The 16,615-nt window shown below is 42.0% G+C and overlaps 1 protein-coding gene across 1 annotated transcript in view; it reads right to left on the bottom strand.

Moving 5' to 3' along the window:
* Positions 1–13,840, bottom strand: part of LOC147677755 (gonadotropin-releasing hormone II receptor-like) — a 352,501-nt gene extending 338,661 nt beyond the window's left edge. The window contains exon 1 of the mRNA XM_086945394.1: positions 13,633–13,840. The gene's annotated coding sequence lies outside the window, so the exon portion shown is untranslated. The remainder of the gene's footprint in view (positions 1–13,632) is intronic.
* Between the last annotated feature and the right edge of the window lie 2,775 nt (positions 13,841–16,615).

Genomic DNA, 16,615 nt, shown 5'->3' with positions numbered 1-16,615 from the left:
TGTTGGGGGCCCCAGGCAAGATATATTTTGAGGGCCCGGGGCTGTTTAGAAGAAATGTGAATTTTGTTACCTATTTTTTTTGCTAATGGAAGCCCTCTGATGCCGAAAAATAGTTACTTATACATTAAAGGGTAAGATGGAGAAATACAAAGAAATGAGCTAGAGATAAAGTTAACTTCCCTATGGGTCCCTTGGAATGTGAGTGCCCTGGACAATAGCCCACCTTGCTCATGTCATGCCTTAAAACGTCTCTGTGCTTGATATGTGAAGAGCTCTGGAGAATCTTTTTCTCAAGTTTACCTCAGTCAAATTTTGTGGGTGCAAAATGTTCCCAATTTTATTTTGTGCGCGACAATTTATTCTCGAACCAGTCTCTTGTCAGAATTTTGCCCGACTTTGGAATGTGTTGTGTCTTAGCATTAAAATTCCATAAGATGCAACTGCTAATTATTTTAAAGAAACAACTGACATTTTTATGGAAAAGATGTGATTTTGTATTGCTTTAAACTCTGGGATTTATAAACCTCAGGACTACAGGTCCGAGGGTGCAAAGAAAGAAACATACACTCTGGTAATGAGCCAAAGTTTTTTCCAATTTCTTGCTCTATTTTTATTTTAGACAATTTCACCCAATGCATTTTTTTTCTCTTTGCAACCTTGTATCATCCTCATGTCCCGTCATCCCTGGTAAAGTCCTAACAAGCACTGGCAGTGCCAATAGGTCAGGCTTTAAGGGATCAACAAATGCAAAAACAGGCATTCATGTTTGTATACATTGTTTCCTGTTCTGTTTTATTTTTAATAGAACTTCTTAAGTAAACATCTTTTCTCTTAGCAAATCTTGATCAGGGAGGCGAGGAAGATGCTCATGCCCTGGCTTTTTCCCCATACCTCATTTGAATGATGTTTATGTTGTTTAGCACAATAAAGCCTGTCCTACTGGCTTTGCTGGGATAAGTAGAAAAATAAATATTGATTTCCATGTAGAACACATATAGGAGAAAAATAAGTGAATGTGAGAAACAGCAGGGCTGTGTGTAATTTTCATATTTAGACAAGTCCGTCATGTATGCTAATGGAAGTACCTCCTGGAAGGCAGGATGATACATCGCAAACTGATAACATGATTTGAGAGGATGTGAAACCTGTCAGCCTTTAGGTGGTTTTCCATTAAACTTTTTACCTTTCTCCTCCATTTTTGCTGATCTCGGTTTTGCTGGCCTTAGGACTGTGTGTACTTTATTACTGCTAACCAGTGCTTAAGTGCATGTTAGATTGGCTTCTACCCTATTGGCACATTTAATGTAGTGGTAAACCCATAGCAAAGTGGTACTATATGTACCCTGGGCCTCTAAATTAAATGCTGCTAGTGGGCCTGCAGCACTTATTGTGCCACCCACGTTAGTGGTCCTTTAAACATGTCTCAGGCCAATCATTGCAGCTCATGTGTGCAGCATTAAACTGCTGTTTCACCGTGGCAAAAAAAAAATTTGGCAGGCCCAGACCTTCCTTTTTCATACATATAAATCACCTCTACGGGAGGCCCTGGACCGCCCAGAGGGAAAAGTGCAGTGTATTTAAAAAGTGGGACATACAATCTTAAGTCTTACATGTCCTCGTAGTGAAAAACTCTTACATTTGTTTTTTCCCTTCTGCAAGACCTATCTCTCCCATATGATAAGATTGGGTTACCCTATTACATTAAATAAGTGTTAACTTCCTATTGGGAGCAGGTAAAGTACCAGCTCTAGTTTTGTGTCTAAAGAATTCTTAAGTCCTCTTTAATGGTAAAGTCGGATTTTTAATCACAACTTTGCAAATACCACAGTTAGAAAGTTGGCATTTTCTTGTCCTAACCATTTGGTGCCTTTAGCCTGATCCTGGGTCACCACATGATTCGGCGTAGTTGAAAGTTGGTCTTTGTGTTTTGATAAAAGACAGTGAGACAAAGGAGAGATAGGTGTTGACAGGATTGGCCATTCTGAAATTCCAAGCACCTCTGGAGGGGTGGAAACCTCTGGAAGTTTCTCCTACTTCCAAATGGGCAGGAGGTATAACTATTGGACCTCATACCCAACTCTTTAGATCACTTCTGGGCCTGTGGACTCTGCCAGCAAGAAGGACGCCGGCCCACACAACTCAACGCAAGGATTTTGCATCACTCCACAAACAGGATTTAAGGTAGTCTTATTCAGTGGGCCTAACTGATTCCCTGTAGCTGGCCCAAATTCAATTGCAGTTGGCCTAAACTTCTGACTTTGTCCCAGTCTGTCGCAACCAAAAAGCTACAGTTAGCATTTTGGGCTTTTGGCGCTATATTCACTAAAATCTTCAAAACTGTAATCTCTGGTTGTACTGATTAGATTGTTGTCGTTTTTGGTGCCAAATTGTTTATTACATTTTACTCTATTTTACTAAATTGGTGTAGGATTTTTTTTTGTAGTGTTTTCACTTTATTACTGTTTGAAGTGATTTATAAATACTTTACACATTGCCTCTAAGTTAAGCCTGACTGCTCTGTGACAAGCCACCAGAGGACTGAGTACAGCTTAATTTGGGGTTTACTTGTGAGTTTACGCTAATAGAGAATCGAGGATGCTGTCTGTGTAGGGTTTCACCCACTCAGCTATTAACCCAATTTCCTACACAGGGTAGTACTCCTGTGGGTGATGCCAAGCCATTGCCCACTTTATATAGCCCGGCATTAATATTTGGTGTGCTTTGTTATTCATGGACATACTACTTTAAATTGACTTACAGCATAAAGGGAGCTGTGAGAGGACTGTCAAATGTGTAGAAAGTGTTTTTTAGTGCATCTAACACTATTTTGGCAATTAGAGAAAAGTACTGCGGTACATGCCAGAATACAGGCAAAACTCTGGAACCAATATTACACTAATCTTTGAAAAATATATGCAATTCCACGTTTATCTCTAAATTTGCTGTAAGGTCATGAGAACTGGTTGTGGAACCGCTATAACTGAATTGTGGTATAATCGAACAAATCTGACGTTATATAAATGACTCCATTAGTATGGCGGATCCCATGTCACCTTAATGGTAAAGTAGCACAGCAGAACAAATTCCATCAGAGTCCTGAAAATGCTCTGAAAACATTATTTTAACTCTTTAAAGAGGTCAATTCTTCAATGTTACTCCACACTACCAGCAGACTTACAATGATGTCCCAGATATCACCTGGTAACTCCTCCCCAGACTTACCTATACCAGGTGCTCTGATAAATGCGGTGAGGGAGATGGTGATAAAAATAACAAGGGTCACAAATGGGACCCTGAGGAACTCTTTAGAAATGAGGAGTTATAGGGGGCATCAGTAATTTCACAGATAGGCTCCACTTGCTTTCAGCAGGCAGAGCTACTGAGTGAACACTGAGGAGTAGTAAGGAGTTGGAAAGTTCTCGGAAGGGTAAAATTAGCAGGTAATAAGAAGTTTTTAGGCATCAAGGAAAGGTAGGGTTAAGGGGTAGTAAGGACTTTTTAGGGTTCTGAGATAGGTAGTATTGAAGGGTAGAAAGGGTTTTTAGATTTCAAGGGTATATAACCTTAAGGGGTAGTAGGGGCTTTTATGGATAAAGGAAGGGTAAGGTTAAGGGACGATAGGTGTTTTTTATGATTCGTGAAAGAGTGATGGTAATAAAGGTTTTTTTCAGGTTTAGTGATGTAGAGTTAAAAGGTAGTAAGGGTTTTTAGAGTTAGGGAAACTTTAGTGTTTAGTAAGGGGCTTTTATGCTTCAGGGAAAGTTAGTGCAAAGAAATAGTAAATGGCTTTTACAGGTCATAGATGGGGAGTGTTAAGAAATGGTAAAGATTTTGAGGTTCAGGGATGGATAGTTAAGGGGTAGTAAAGTTTTTCAGGGTACAGGGAAGCAGAATTAAGGGGATTTAAAAAGCAAAAAAGTGCAGCACGAAGGGGTATTAATGCACTTTTAGGTATCTGGGAAAGGTAGTCTTAAGGAGAAGTAAGAGTTTTTTAGGGTTCAGGGTTGGATATGGTTAAGTTGTAGAAAGGTTTTCCGGTTCAGGGAAGGTTAGCATTAAGGGGTAGTAAGAGGTTTAGGAATTTTAAGGTTCAGGGTTTAGTGGCTGTAGGATGTACTGTGGAGTTTTCACAGGCTGATGGATGGGTAGCGTTGAGCGATAGTGTTGGGTTTTTGGAGTTCAGGTAAGGGTAGAGTGAAAGGGTTTTACAGGGTTTTTTGAGATCATAGATGGATAGTGCTAAGCAGCAGAAAGACATTTTTAGACTTCATGGAAGGGTAGCATTAAAGGGTATTAAAGGGGTTTAAGGGGTGTGTAATGTTAGGAGCGAGTAAGGTTTTTTTTACTTCAAGGTGGGTAGCTGTAAGGTGTAGTAAGGGGTTTTAGGGTTCAGAAAGAGTAGCTGTAATGGTTTTTAGGGTTCAGGGAAGGATTGTGTAAAGGAATAGAAAAGGTTTTTAGGGTCCAGGGATAGGTAGCATTAGGGGGCAGTAAGGGTTTCAGGTGCAGGGATGTGTAGTGTTAAGGAGTAGTAAGGGTTTTGGAAGGTTTGTGGAATGGTAGCATTAAGAGGTAGGAAGGTGCTTAAGTTCGGGTTACTGTATAGCGAATGAGTAGTTTGCAATTTTTAGTGTTCACGGATGGGTAGTATTAAGGGGTAGTAAGAGATTTTTATAGCTCAAGGAAGGTTATCATTAAGGGGTAGCAAGGATCTGCAGGGTGCAACGAAGGGTAGCGCTTAGGGGTAGAATTATTTTTTTAGACTTCTTTTTTACTTTCTGAAGCTGGTGCCTGTTTTGTTTCCAGTCTTAGGACATTGGGAGCAGGGCCTCCCAGGTGGTGCGATATTTAATCACTTCACCCCCGCAGAGATGGGTGAGTCGTGACTTGTTAGTTTGCTCCTGGCTGTCTTTTGTTCGAACTGATTACAACTACAGGGAGTTCTAGGAGCAGCCATACTCCCAGGGATGAGTGGGCTCCAAGGAAAGTCATAAAAAGAGGCACAGATGATCCTCAGATATATATATATATATATATATATATATATATATATATATATATATATATATATATATATATATATATATATATATATATATATATATATATATATATATATATATATATATATATATATATATATGTGTGTGTGTTTGTGTGTGTGTGTGTGTGTGTGTGTGTGTGTGTATGTGTATGTGTATGTGTGTGTGTGTGTAAAAATGTGTTTGGAACCCAATTATTGTGGTAACTAAATTGAAAGTCATCTCCATTATATGAAACTTACCCGGAATATGAAAAATGGTTTGCAAATTATGTTTGAAATGCTGATCAAAAGCTGACTTTAATTGGAATTTGGTGATCTTTTCGACAATCATCTACATATACCAGAATACATTGCAGGAGCAATGAAAGGGTAAAAGGACGATATAAATAGCATGAGAAAATTGTTTCTTGCATACGTAATCAAGACTGAGAAGTCGAATCGTGTCATTTTGTGTTATTGTGTTATATAACATTAAAAGAAGTTAAAATCCTTTTCGAAATACCACCTTTGTGCACAGTGAAAAATAGTCCTGTGCGTTCTATACGTCCCATGCATTTGCTATACGTTTATACTAAGGAATGCACGTGGGAAATGTTTCATGCGAGAATAATTATGCAACATGGAGTAATTTCGGGAATTTCTCATAAGAAGCGTAAGGTAAACCTCTCGAAATCATGTGAATTACTCCAGCGTAATTTAAATGCCACCCAAGCCTAGATATATACGAGACAGAGCAGAGCGCGCAACATTTGCCCTTATATCTTCATGTGATGGAGAAGGCAGTTAATATCCTGTAACCCCCTTCCTGTGATAATCCTTCTTCTGACTGCAGGAAGCGTTTGCTGAGTGACAGTAATAACCTGCCTGGCTGAAAAACAAATTGTTTACTACCGAAAGCGGTGTGCTGCGGTCTGTGCAGTATTTTCTCTTCTCCATCCAGCGCCTGCTTAGGAAGCCGGCAAGGAGCATCTCTGTAATGAGCCCTGTCTTTCAGGATGGTGAACAAAGCTCTGCGTGCAGGCATCTGTTGAAAATACCCTTGTGCGGCCTTGCATCGCGGGCCTGAATTCCTGTAGGACCTAGTCATCCTCCTCACGCATCCTGTATCTGCTGAAATGACTAACTAGTGCTGCGAAGTGGCATCTGCCAAGCCGGCACCGCGCCAAACATTCAATTAAATACATTTAAAAAAATGCAAATAAATAAAAAAAAGTGATATAGTAATAAATACAATACAATAAACTACATAATATTACTATTGTTGTTGCAAGCTTATAATATCATGCACCCTATCAAAATTGCTCGTTTTTCTTTTCCTGCCCCCTTTTCTCTTTTTTTATTTATTTATTTAGAGTTTTATATAGCGCAAACTAGACCCGAGAAATCGGGTATCAGAGCGCTTTCCCGCCACTCCCCAGGCAATAGCAATGCGCAGTTTTCTTATTGGACATCCAAAAATGATTACGTCTCAGTGGGTTAGCTTCAGTGGCAGGCGGATGATAATGGCTTTGAAATCCCTGTATATTTTGTTTCAAAGAATATTATCAAGACATAGAAGGCTGCACGTTGTTCCTGCTTTTCTAAAAATGTGTATTGCTATACAGACATGTCTAACTGGGATACAACCATTACAACGCAGTCATTACAACGCACTACCTTTACAACGTGGCTGGTACAACGCAACTGGATTTGCTTTCAATGCCATTACAGCGCAGACATTACAACGCATGTTACTACAACGCATGCCATTACAACGCATATCATTACAACGTTATGCCATTAGAACGCATTAGAAGGTAAGTAATGGAGCTACCTTTACAACGTGGCTGTTACAACGCAACTGGATTTGCTTTCAATGCCATTACAGCGCAGACATTACAACGCATGCCATTACAACGCATATCATTACAACATTATGCCATTAGAACGTATTATAAGGTAAGTAATGGAGCTTTTTTTGTTTTTGGGCGGGCATAGGTTTGGGAGCATAGTATTTTTTACCCCATTCACTGTCCAACACTTACCCTACTGTTGCACTCACTGGAGTGGGAATCGTTATTTTTACCCCTACACTATCCAACACGTACCCTACTGTTGCACTCACTGGAGTGGGAATAGTAATTGTTACCCCCACATTATCCAACACTTACCCCACTGTTACCCTAAAAGTATTATGCATTGTAATTGTATGTGTTGTAATGGTATGTGTTGTGCTGGGATGCATTGTAAATGTAGTTTCTAAAAATGCATTGTAATGGCATGCGTTGTAAAATCATGCTTTGTAGAGGTATCTGCAATGTAAAACCCACGTTGTAAAGGCATGCATTGTAATTGTTGACGTTGTAACGTCATATATTCGTCTAACTTTGCATCCCTGCGCAATTCCTCCAGCGATACTAGTGCTGGTGTACAATTTAGAGCAATGTCAGCTGATTTTGTCACATAAATGAGATATACTGCCATTGTTATGACTATTGTATTGTATTGTAATTGCATTTATATAGCGCTTACTACCCCAGATGAGGTGTCAAAATGCTTTTTTGGCAAGTAGCACGCTACTCAGAAACCCATAAAGGATTAGTGTTGAATTAGTTTAGTGAAATATTAAAGTAATTTGAGTGTTGGATAGGTTAGTCAGTTCTTTGGCTCGAGAAGGATGGTGTAGGGATAGAAGAGGGTTAAAGGTTTGCATTTATATAGTGTTTAATATTCTGCAACATTATGGGATAGAGTGACGCATAAGTCGGATTTTCTGCCAAAGAGTTGAGAGGCTCTGGCATAGTGATATTGCATCATTAAATAATGAGGTACTATTACACAATATTATTATATACCAGCCTATGGTTGGAAATTCTAGTATGTCATTGGGTATTATTTCACAATGGCCTAATATTCTTGCACCATTGTGGGATATTCAACACAATGGTTTGATAATATGCCACAATTACTGATATTCTGGCACAAATGGGACATATACTACACAATGATTCAACTATAGCACAATGACTGGACATTCTGGCACAATGCTGACAAATGCTGGTAGAGTGATCTTATATTCCAGAATGGAGAAGGATGATGCCTGTGGATATGAAATATTTCTAATGCAATTATGGGATATTTTGATGCCATAATGGTGTGCTGTGACGCAGAAACTGGATAATCTGGAAAAACGATTTGGTTTTCTGCCACATTCTACGAAGACACTATAATATTCTAGCAAAATGTTTATTTAGAGTAGTGATCAGATTTCCTGGCAAATTCAATTGAAATTATAGAGAGTGATAGGATATGTGGGCACAGGCATGGAATACTTAGGGAAATTATGTGATATTCTAGAAGAATTATCCAATAATCTGATAAATCATGGCATATTCTGGACAATGACTGCATATCCAGGCACCATGATGGCATTTTCTGGGATATCAATTCATTATTCTGGCCAATGGTTAGGTAGTCTGTGCTATGATTATATATTCCGAAGAGTGGCGTACACTTTTGCCACACTGATGTCAAAGACAGCTGAAAACAAGTGGGTGGTAATACGCGACTACATCTGAAAACTGCTAATTAATCGAAGACATTCTATTCCACCACTTTCGAGCTTGGCTCTGCCAATGCAGACAGACAACGCTTATACGGATCATGTATGGCCCGCTGCAAAATGGGATATTCCTGTCACAACCACAAGACCAATTTCCCTTTTAACAGGAATGCTCACCTTTACCCAGCATACATTCCCTCTGTAATTACAAAGCTGGTTACTAATTCACCCATTTCCATCCAACACTTTTAACACTTTTGGCTTCTACAGTGAAATTCTGTAATAATAAAGGGATGCACTTGGACAGTGATTTGATATGCTACTTAATGAAAGGTTATTCAGACAAGTACTGGGATATTCTAGGTAATTATGGTGTATTCTAGCAGAAAATTGTATATTCTGCTGTGTAATAATTATATTTTCTGTCTGCTACATAAACAAGATATTTTTATATAGTGGTAAGATATTTTGAGTCAGTCATTGAATATTCTGGTGCAAGGGTGGGAATTTCTAGAGTGATAATGTTATATGTTGGCATAGAAAATTATGTGTTCTTTTCAAGTGATGGGATATTCTGGTCAAAGGTTGGATGTTCAGGTACTGTGAGAATGAGACTTTATGAACAGCAATGAGATACCAGGGTTACTCAGCACCACAATGGTATATTCTTAGCATGTGAAAGGACATCACGGCACAGAGAATGAATATTCTGGACGTTAATAGGACAATCTGGCTTCTGGTGGCATAATCTGGTGTAACATTAGTATTTTAGAACCACAATAGGATAAATGATGAAATATTAGGATATTCTGAGGTGCTATTTTACAAAGTAATTTTGCATTTTAACGTTGAATCGGTAATGTCCTATTCTGATACAACATTCGAGTATCCGAATTCAGAAATAGGAAAAATAAACATTGTGGTGGTATATTCAGGTGCAGTGGTGAGATACTCTTACCTGATATGGCATTGTGTTCCAGAATATTATGTGCTGGAAAATGAGCAGACATTTTGGCAAGAGATGGTGTATTCTCGCAAAGACGTATGATGGATTTCTGCATGCATTTACCGTGCATGTCTTCAGAATGCTGTCACTACCCCGTCTGTGATGTTACCATGCATTCCTTTACCACACAAGTCATTACAACGACCTGCCCTAGGGAGGCGCTGTACTTTAGCATAGTATAATTTACTATTCCAACTCCACTTTATGCAACAGTAGGGAAGTTGTTGGACCTAAAATCCAACACCTGTCCAACAACGCACCCCCCTACTGCAAGTTGTTGTAACAAATTGCGTGGGAAAGTAATGCGTAGTAATTTCGCAAGCAGGGTAGTGACTGAGTTGTAAAGGTTGATCATGGAAATGACAGCGTGGTAAAGGATGTTTCCCTTCCCGCACAGTAATTGAATATTGTAACACAGCAATGCACTAGGGTGTGTGTGTATGCGCACTCTCTTTAGCTTCACTTTTTTACAGCAACATGCGATACTTCTACAAGTAATAGCCATTTTTCCTACTAAAATGTTGATGTTGCACAAAGTTGTCAATTTATCACCGACCAGGTACCGCTACCCCAGCCGCAGACCATTCATGTAAGAGCGGTGGGGCCAGTTTGGGGGGGGGGGGGAGATTTCGGAGTACAATGACGAGGGAAAATTAGATAAATAATACATTTTCCCTCGTGGTCGTCTGTCGAAATCCCCCCTCACCCGGCCCCATCGCTCTTACCTGCACTGGCTACGGCTGCGCTTCCCCTACTCTATAGGACTTTTTATTCCCTTATTCATTACACAAATTACTGTCCCACCGTCTGTTACCGCTGTACCAACAAATTTTGCATCAATTGTTGTCTCTGCAGAGCACTTTCACCTCCTTATGGACTATGTGCACCTTAGAGAAAAAGGAAAATAATAATTGAAAGTTCTACCTCAGTGATGGGCTGTTATGGCACAAAGATGGGGAGTCACTCTTTCAATTACCTACTCATGGGATCTTCTACAGAGCAGACGAAGTATCCTCAAAATGTATACAACCCGCTGGAGGAGGCAAGTTCACGCCTCGTCTCCAGCGAGAACCCTTGGTCTCCAGTCACCCGGTGAACTGGATTCAAGCTTCTCACCATCACCTCCGAAAGGACTCTTGCTTCAGAGGCTTGTGTTAGGGACTAACCTGTCCTCAGCATACGCCCAACAAAATGGCGTTAAAACAAAAACCCTCTCCCTTTAATCTACAAGAAGGCAACTCAGTGCTGGGGGAAGGAATCTGACTTCCAAAAGTAGAAAAAAAATGGTACGCCTGTCCCTCAATTGAAAAGAAATCAATAAACGTCTAAAATCACTCTTTTTGAGACCCATGAATCCTACTCTCGCACTTTAGACTCTTCAAACTTCCTTGTCGTTCTCCATTCCATCTTGCTCACTGCTTGGTCACTCTAAAGATGTAGCATTATCTAAATACTTTACCACCACAAAAAAAATAGTCAGGTCAATTTCACAGGACACAGTGATAAACTGGTAGCAATTCTCTCATCTGTATCCAGGATGACATCACGTGATTCTATAATCACCACACTCTATTTGCTAAGTCCCAACATTAGCATTGAAAATGACGTTGCAAGAATTTGTGCCACTGGAGTTTGTGCTGATTCACTTTCCACGGATAGAATAATTGTTTCAGCAACACACGCACAAACGTATTTAATCACAGACATCACACACTCACGGAGCCAAATAACATGCCATTTAAACACAAATGTCATGTGTATATGTCTGTGTTTGTGTTAAAACATATAGCTAGTAATTTCCACTTGCACATGTATGCATTATTTCACACATTTGCTAATCATGTGTATACTCCTATTTATTCACACACTTAGATGCATTTGATGTTTCTTGAAGATTTCCAAATAAATTTTTAATCACAGACATACACAGATGTGTTTCAACAACAACAAACAGCCATCAACACATGTATAAATTCGAATGTAAGTATCCGATCTCGGTCATTCACGTATTAATTACCCACCATAAAACGAGTGGGTCATTTTTACAAATGCAAATTATGTCTAGGGAAAGACCTATTGACTGAGAGACCAAAAGACTTGAGTTGAAATATTTCCCTTTTGACTAAACTGTGTGATCCTGGGCAAACCACCTTATGTCCCTGTCGCCACATTCTTTCTCTGCAAAAAAGCGTTCCAACTGCAGCAGTGGTAATATTGATTACTGTTACAAAACGCAGAGACCTCTGCAAGCGCCTAGAGGGTTATAATTCACGGTATTAAGCTAAATAAGGTTCCTCGTTTAATAAGTCGTAGTTCATGCCATCAGCCACTTGCTGACGCGTCACCATTGCCAGTCACTTCGAGGCACGAGTTACTACACACACTCACTCGCAGACACTATCTTGTGTTTTTATTCAACACCATCCTGCTTAAGGAGCTAGTTATTTTCAAATTCATTCATTCATTCATTCATTCATTCATTCATTCATTCATTCATTCATTCATTCTTTGACGCCCGATCACTGCATGTCATGTTTAATGCAATCTCATAGCAATCTGATAGGCGCTAACGTGCCAGTAGAGTGGCCAAGAGGCTGCCAAGTGTCCTGGTTCAAGCTAAGAAAGTGTCCCTTGACTGTTGGTGGGGTAGTAAACTATAGCAAAAATCAGGTTTCAAAAGGCCCCTCGTGATTCTGGACCCGGGTGCCACTGCGCCTGCTTCCCAAGGATACCACGCCCCTACAACGTATGTACTTCGGCATAGATAGCTTTCTAACCCCCAGCATAGAAATCCACTCGTCTATTTTCCCGCGTTTATTTCTACTTCATTCACATATTCACGTTTCATTAAAACGAGCACCCTCGTGCGTGCATTTCAAGGTGTGCATTATTACGTCAGAGGGATAGCTCTGTGGGTGAACGCACCGGAAACATAAAGCGTGTTCTAACGTCCAGGTCACAGGTGTGATGAACCTCAGTTGGGAATGACTCGGCCTTTCATGATTCAGCGCTCGTTAAAAAGATGAGCAAGGGAAGCATCTTTTATGAAAGTGCCAGGAGGCAGTCATATTGTGGTGTTTAAACCGTATTAGGTTATGAATTATCGATACCCACAGTAGTAGCTACACACATGAGCACACAGACACACACACTGATGGCTGTACAAATTTACACTCAGAATAATCTTAACTTAATGGTTCAGGTGATCTCATTAATTCATATATACACATTTTCAGCCACACGCAATCTTGCTAAATAATACATCCATCTACCTGCCCACGCTGATTTGGCGAGTCTCAGCTATTCCTATATTAAATTGCAAACGACCATATGTATATTCATAAACACACTTCTTAGTATAAATTTGAATTTGCTAACAATCCCTCGCTGCCACGACTGCATGTTTTAATCCACACACTGTGAAACGGACTGACACGCGCACTAGGTAAGGACACACAAATTCCCTCGGTTGAAATCTGTATTTTAATCAATAGTCCTATGATTCATCCCCACTCTCCTGGGCTCTGGTTGCTTTCAGGGCAGGGGTAGTCAGCAGCCTGCAGGAGACACTGCGCCATGCCTCATTCTGTAGAGGGTGAGTGAGTTTTAGTCGTGATCCGAAACATACGCCCACCTCCAAGGCGCAACACACTTATTATACGACATAAATCACCTCCACCGATAGCATGCTTTGGTTCCGCTTGCATTTACATACTGCAGCCGCATCGCTTCATTAGCATTCGTTCCTTGAAGTGCAGACCTCGGCCGTTTCTCTTTTTAACTTGCTGCAGAAGTTGCATTAGGCGCCACGACGAGGCGCATTTTTTCACAGTCCCATTAAACCACTCTTAATGTCTAATCCATCGAGGATGATACACGGGTATCACAATATGACAAGTCTGGGACATATACTACTAGCTCAATGGCAGGAGGATTATGTGCGCCCGAGGTACAGAAGACCATCTGTGAGCAATGTGTGCTTAGAAGCCCCATCCAGGCGCCTGTATCCCATTCGCCCCTTAGAGATAGAACTTGACTTACCATCTGAGCGAGGACCGGACCGACTCCCCTCATGCGTCTGTCCCGCAGACGAGTGCTGACCCAATCGATACCTCTCCGGATACGCAGAGTGTTGAGGCTTCCCCCGACGCTCGCCTTGGCAGGGTCCCGGAGAGCCCTCTGCAGGGTGGCGCGGTCCTCTGAGCCCCTCTTCAGTGCTGCAGTGCTGCTGTAGTAGGCTCTGGAGGTCACTCACTCCCGGCAGCGCTCAGTCGCTGCTGCCTCCTCTTCCCCCCTCCCTCTGTCTCTCTCCCCCCTCCACCTCTCCGTTCTATTTAAAGGTGCACCGCGCTGATCAGACAAAGCCCTGTCGAACATCTGGCCGGGATCCCAGAACCAGGCAGACTCGGGCCTGCCCAGTGGGGCCGTTGAATGTCACCACTCTCGCTTCGGTTGCTGCCTGGCCCTGTTTCGTTTTTGGAGCTGTCTTTCATACCCCGACATGCGCCCATAAATCACCAAAAACTCCGAATTTGATTGGGATATAAAACACTTCCGAAAGGGCGGGAAACTGTCAAACTATGCTTGAGCTACAGGTAGGCACTTTTATTTAATTTTCGCCTCTTTTGTGAAGAGACAGAGCGCCCAAATCTTCTTTAGAGCACTTCTATAAAATCACAACATGAACACACAGGCAGAGGTGTCCAGCTACGGTCGAGAAGGGTCGGATCCAGTAGAGGTTTTCAGGATATCCGCAGCAGACACACTGCCAGGCAACGAATGTAAACAACACGTACTTTCAAAGTCAGTAGTTATTCAACGAACATGGCATCTATTTTAACCACATTGGACCCATATTGGACACCCTCGTTTAGATAAATAAAACTTAATTTCATAAAGTGTGGTTGTTCCAAAAATATGGCATATACTAATCTCTCTTGGACCCATGTTGGCAACCCTGACAGAACAATTGAGTCTGCAATTATTAGCAACTTTAAATTGTAAGGTTTTCACTTTGGTTGTGGTGGGGTGGACAGGAAAGTCTGAAGGTAGGCAGGCAAGTCTAAACTTCACAAGAGGTCACTAGGGTTGAGCTTAAGTGCATTACATAGTAGTGTGTCTCTGGCTAGCATGGCCTGCATTACATTTAGGGTGCTCTGTCCCTCTTTGCTCCTCGGTACACGTAAAACTAGATGTACCAGGCACATAGTGGGACAGTACACTCTATTGCAGTAAATGTGCTGTTCTCAATACAGCTGCAGACTTGCGGGGGCTGCACATTAGGGTAAGGCAGACTCCTGGGGTAGCGCATTAGTATAAGGTAGAATCCTGGGGGCAGCGCATTAGAATAAAGCAGACTCCTGCGGGCAGCGCATTAGAATAAAGCAGACTCCTGGGGACAGCGCATTACTGTTAGTCAGACTCCTGGGGGCAGCGCATTAGTATAAAGCAGACTCCAGTGGGCAGCGCATTCGTATAAAGCAGACTCCTGGGGACAGCTCATTAGAATAAAGCAGACTCCAGGGGGCAGCGCATTAGTATAAAGCAGACTCCTGGGGACAGCGCATTAGAATAAAGCAGACTCCTGGGGGCAGCGCATTACTGTTAGTCAGACTCCTGGGGCAGCGCATTAGTATAAAGCAGACTCCAGTGGGCAGCGCATTAGTATAAAGCAGACTCCTGGGGACAGCGCATTAGAATAAAGCAGACTCCAGGGGGCAGCGCATTAGTATAAAGCAGACTCCTGGGGGCAGCTCATTACTGTTAGTCAGACTCCTGGGGGCAGCGCATTAGTATAAAGCAGACTCCGGTGGGCAGCGCATTAGTATAAAGCAGACTCCTGGGGACAGCGCATTAGAATAAAGCAGACTCCAGGGGGCAGCGCATTAGTATAAAGCAGACTCCTGGGGGCAGCTCATTACTGTTAGTCAGACTCCTGGGGGCAGCGCATTAGTATAAAGCAGACTCCGGTGGGCAGCGCATTAGTATAAAGCAGACTCCTGGGGACAGCGCATTAGTGTAAGGCAGACTCCTGGGGGCAGCGCATTTGTGTCGGGCAGACCCCAGGGGTAGCGCATTAGTATAAGGCAGACTCCTGCGGGCAGCACATTAGTATAAAGCGGACTCCTGAGGGCAGCGCATTAGTATAACTGAGTGCAACAGTAGGATAAGTGCTGGATAGCGAAGAAGTCAAAATTACTAGCCCCATTCTAGTGAGTGCAACAGTAGGGAAAGTGCTGAATAGCGGAAGGGTAACAATTACTATTCCAACTCCAGTGAGTGCAGCAGTAGGGAAAGTGTAGGATAGCAGAGGCATAACATTTACTAATCCCACTCCAGTGAGAGCAACAGTAGGGAAAGTTGTGGATAGCGGAGGGGCAAACATGTAATGTAATGTAATGTAATGTAATGTAAAAATTACTTATAAAGCGCGGCATTCACCGGACGGTTTCTTGGCGCTGATCACTTGTTTGGTAGAGGCAGAGGGCGGGAGGGGGAAGGCTTATGTGTAGATGCTACGGAAGAGATGAGTTTTTAGGAGAGACCTAAAGTGAGGGTAGGAAGGAGAGAGTCTCAGTTCCAGCGGGAGGGAGTTCCAGAATGAAGGTGCCAGAAAGGAGAATCTGAGGCCTCCGTGTTTTTTGCGTCTAAAACGGGGAGTCTGGAGGAGCGCAAGATGAGAAGAGCGGAGGAGCCTAGAGGGAGCATAAGGATGCAGGAGAGAGGAAATAAAGGAGGGACCAATGCCGGCCAAAGATTTATGAGTCAGGCAGCCCAGTTTGAACTTACAGCGCTCTGAGACTGGAAGCCAGTGTAGGGCTTTGAGGAGGGGACGGACGTGGTGGTGTTTTGGTTGGTGATAAATCAGGCGAGCTGCCTGATTCTGTATCAGTTGTAGTCTATTAATTTGATATTGTGGGATGCCAGCGTACAGGGCATTGGCGTAGTCAATCCGAGAGATGACTAATGCCAACAGTGCTAGGGTGAGGGCCTCAGTAGTCAGAAAGTGGGCGATTTTCCGGAT

The sequence above is a fragment of the Lissotriton vulgaris genome, chromosome 12 (assembly GCF_964263255.1).
Source record: "Lissotriton vulgaris chromosome 12, aLisVul1.2, whole genome shotgun sequence".
NCBI lineage: Eukaryota > Metazoa > Chordata > Amphibia > Caudata > Salamandridae > Lissotriton > Lissotriton vulgaris.
This window is presented reverse-complemented; position numbering and strand designations above follow the sequence as displayed.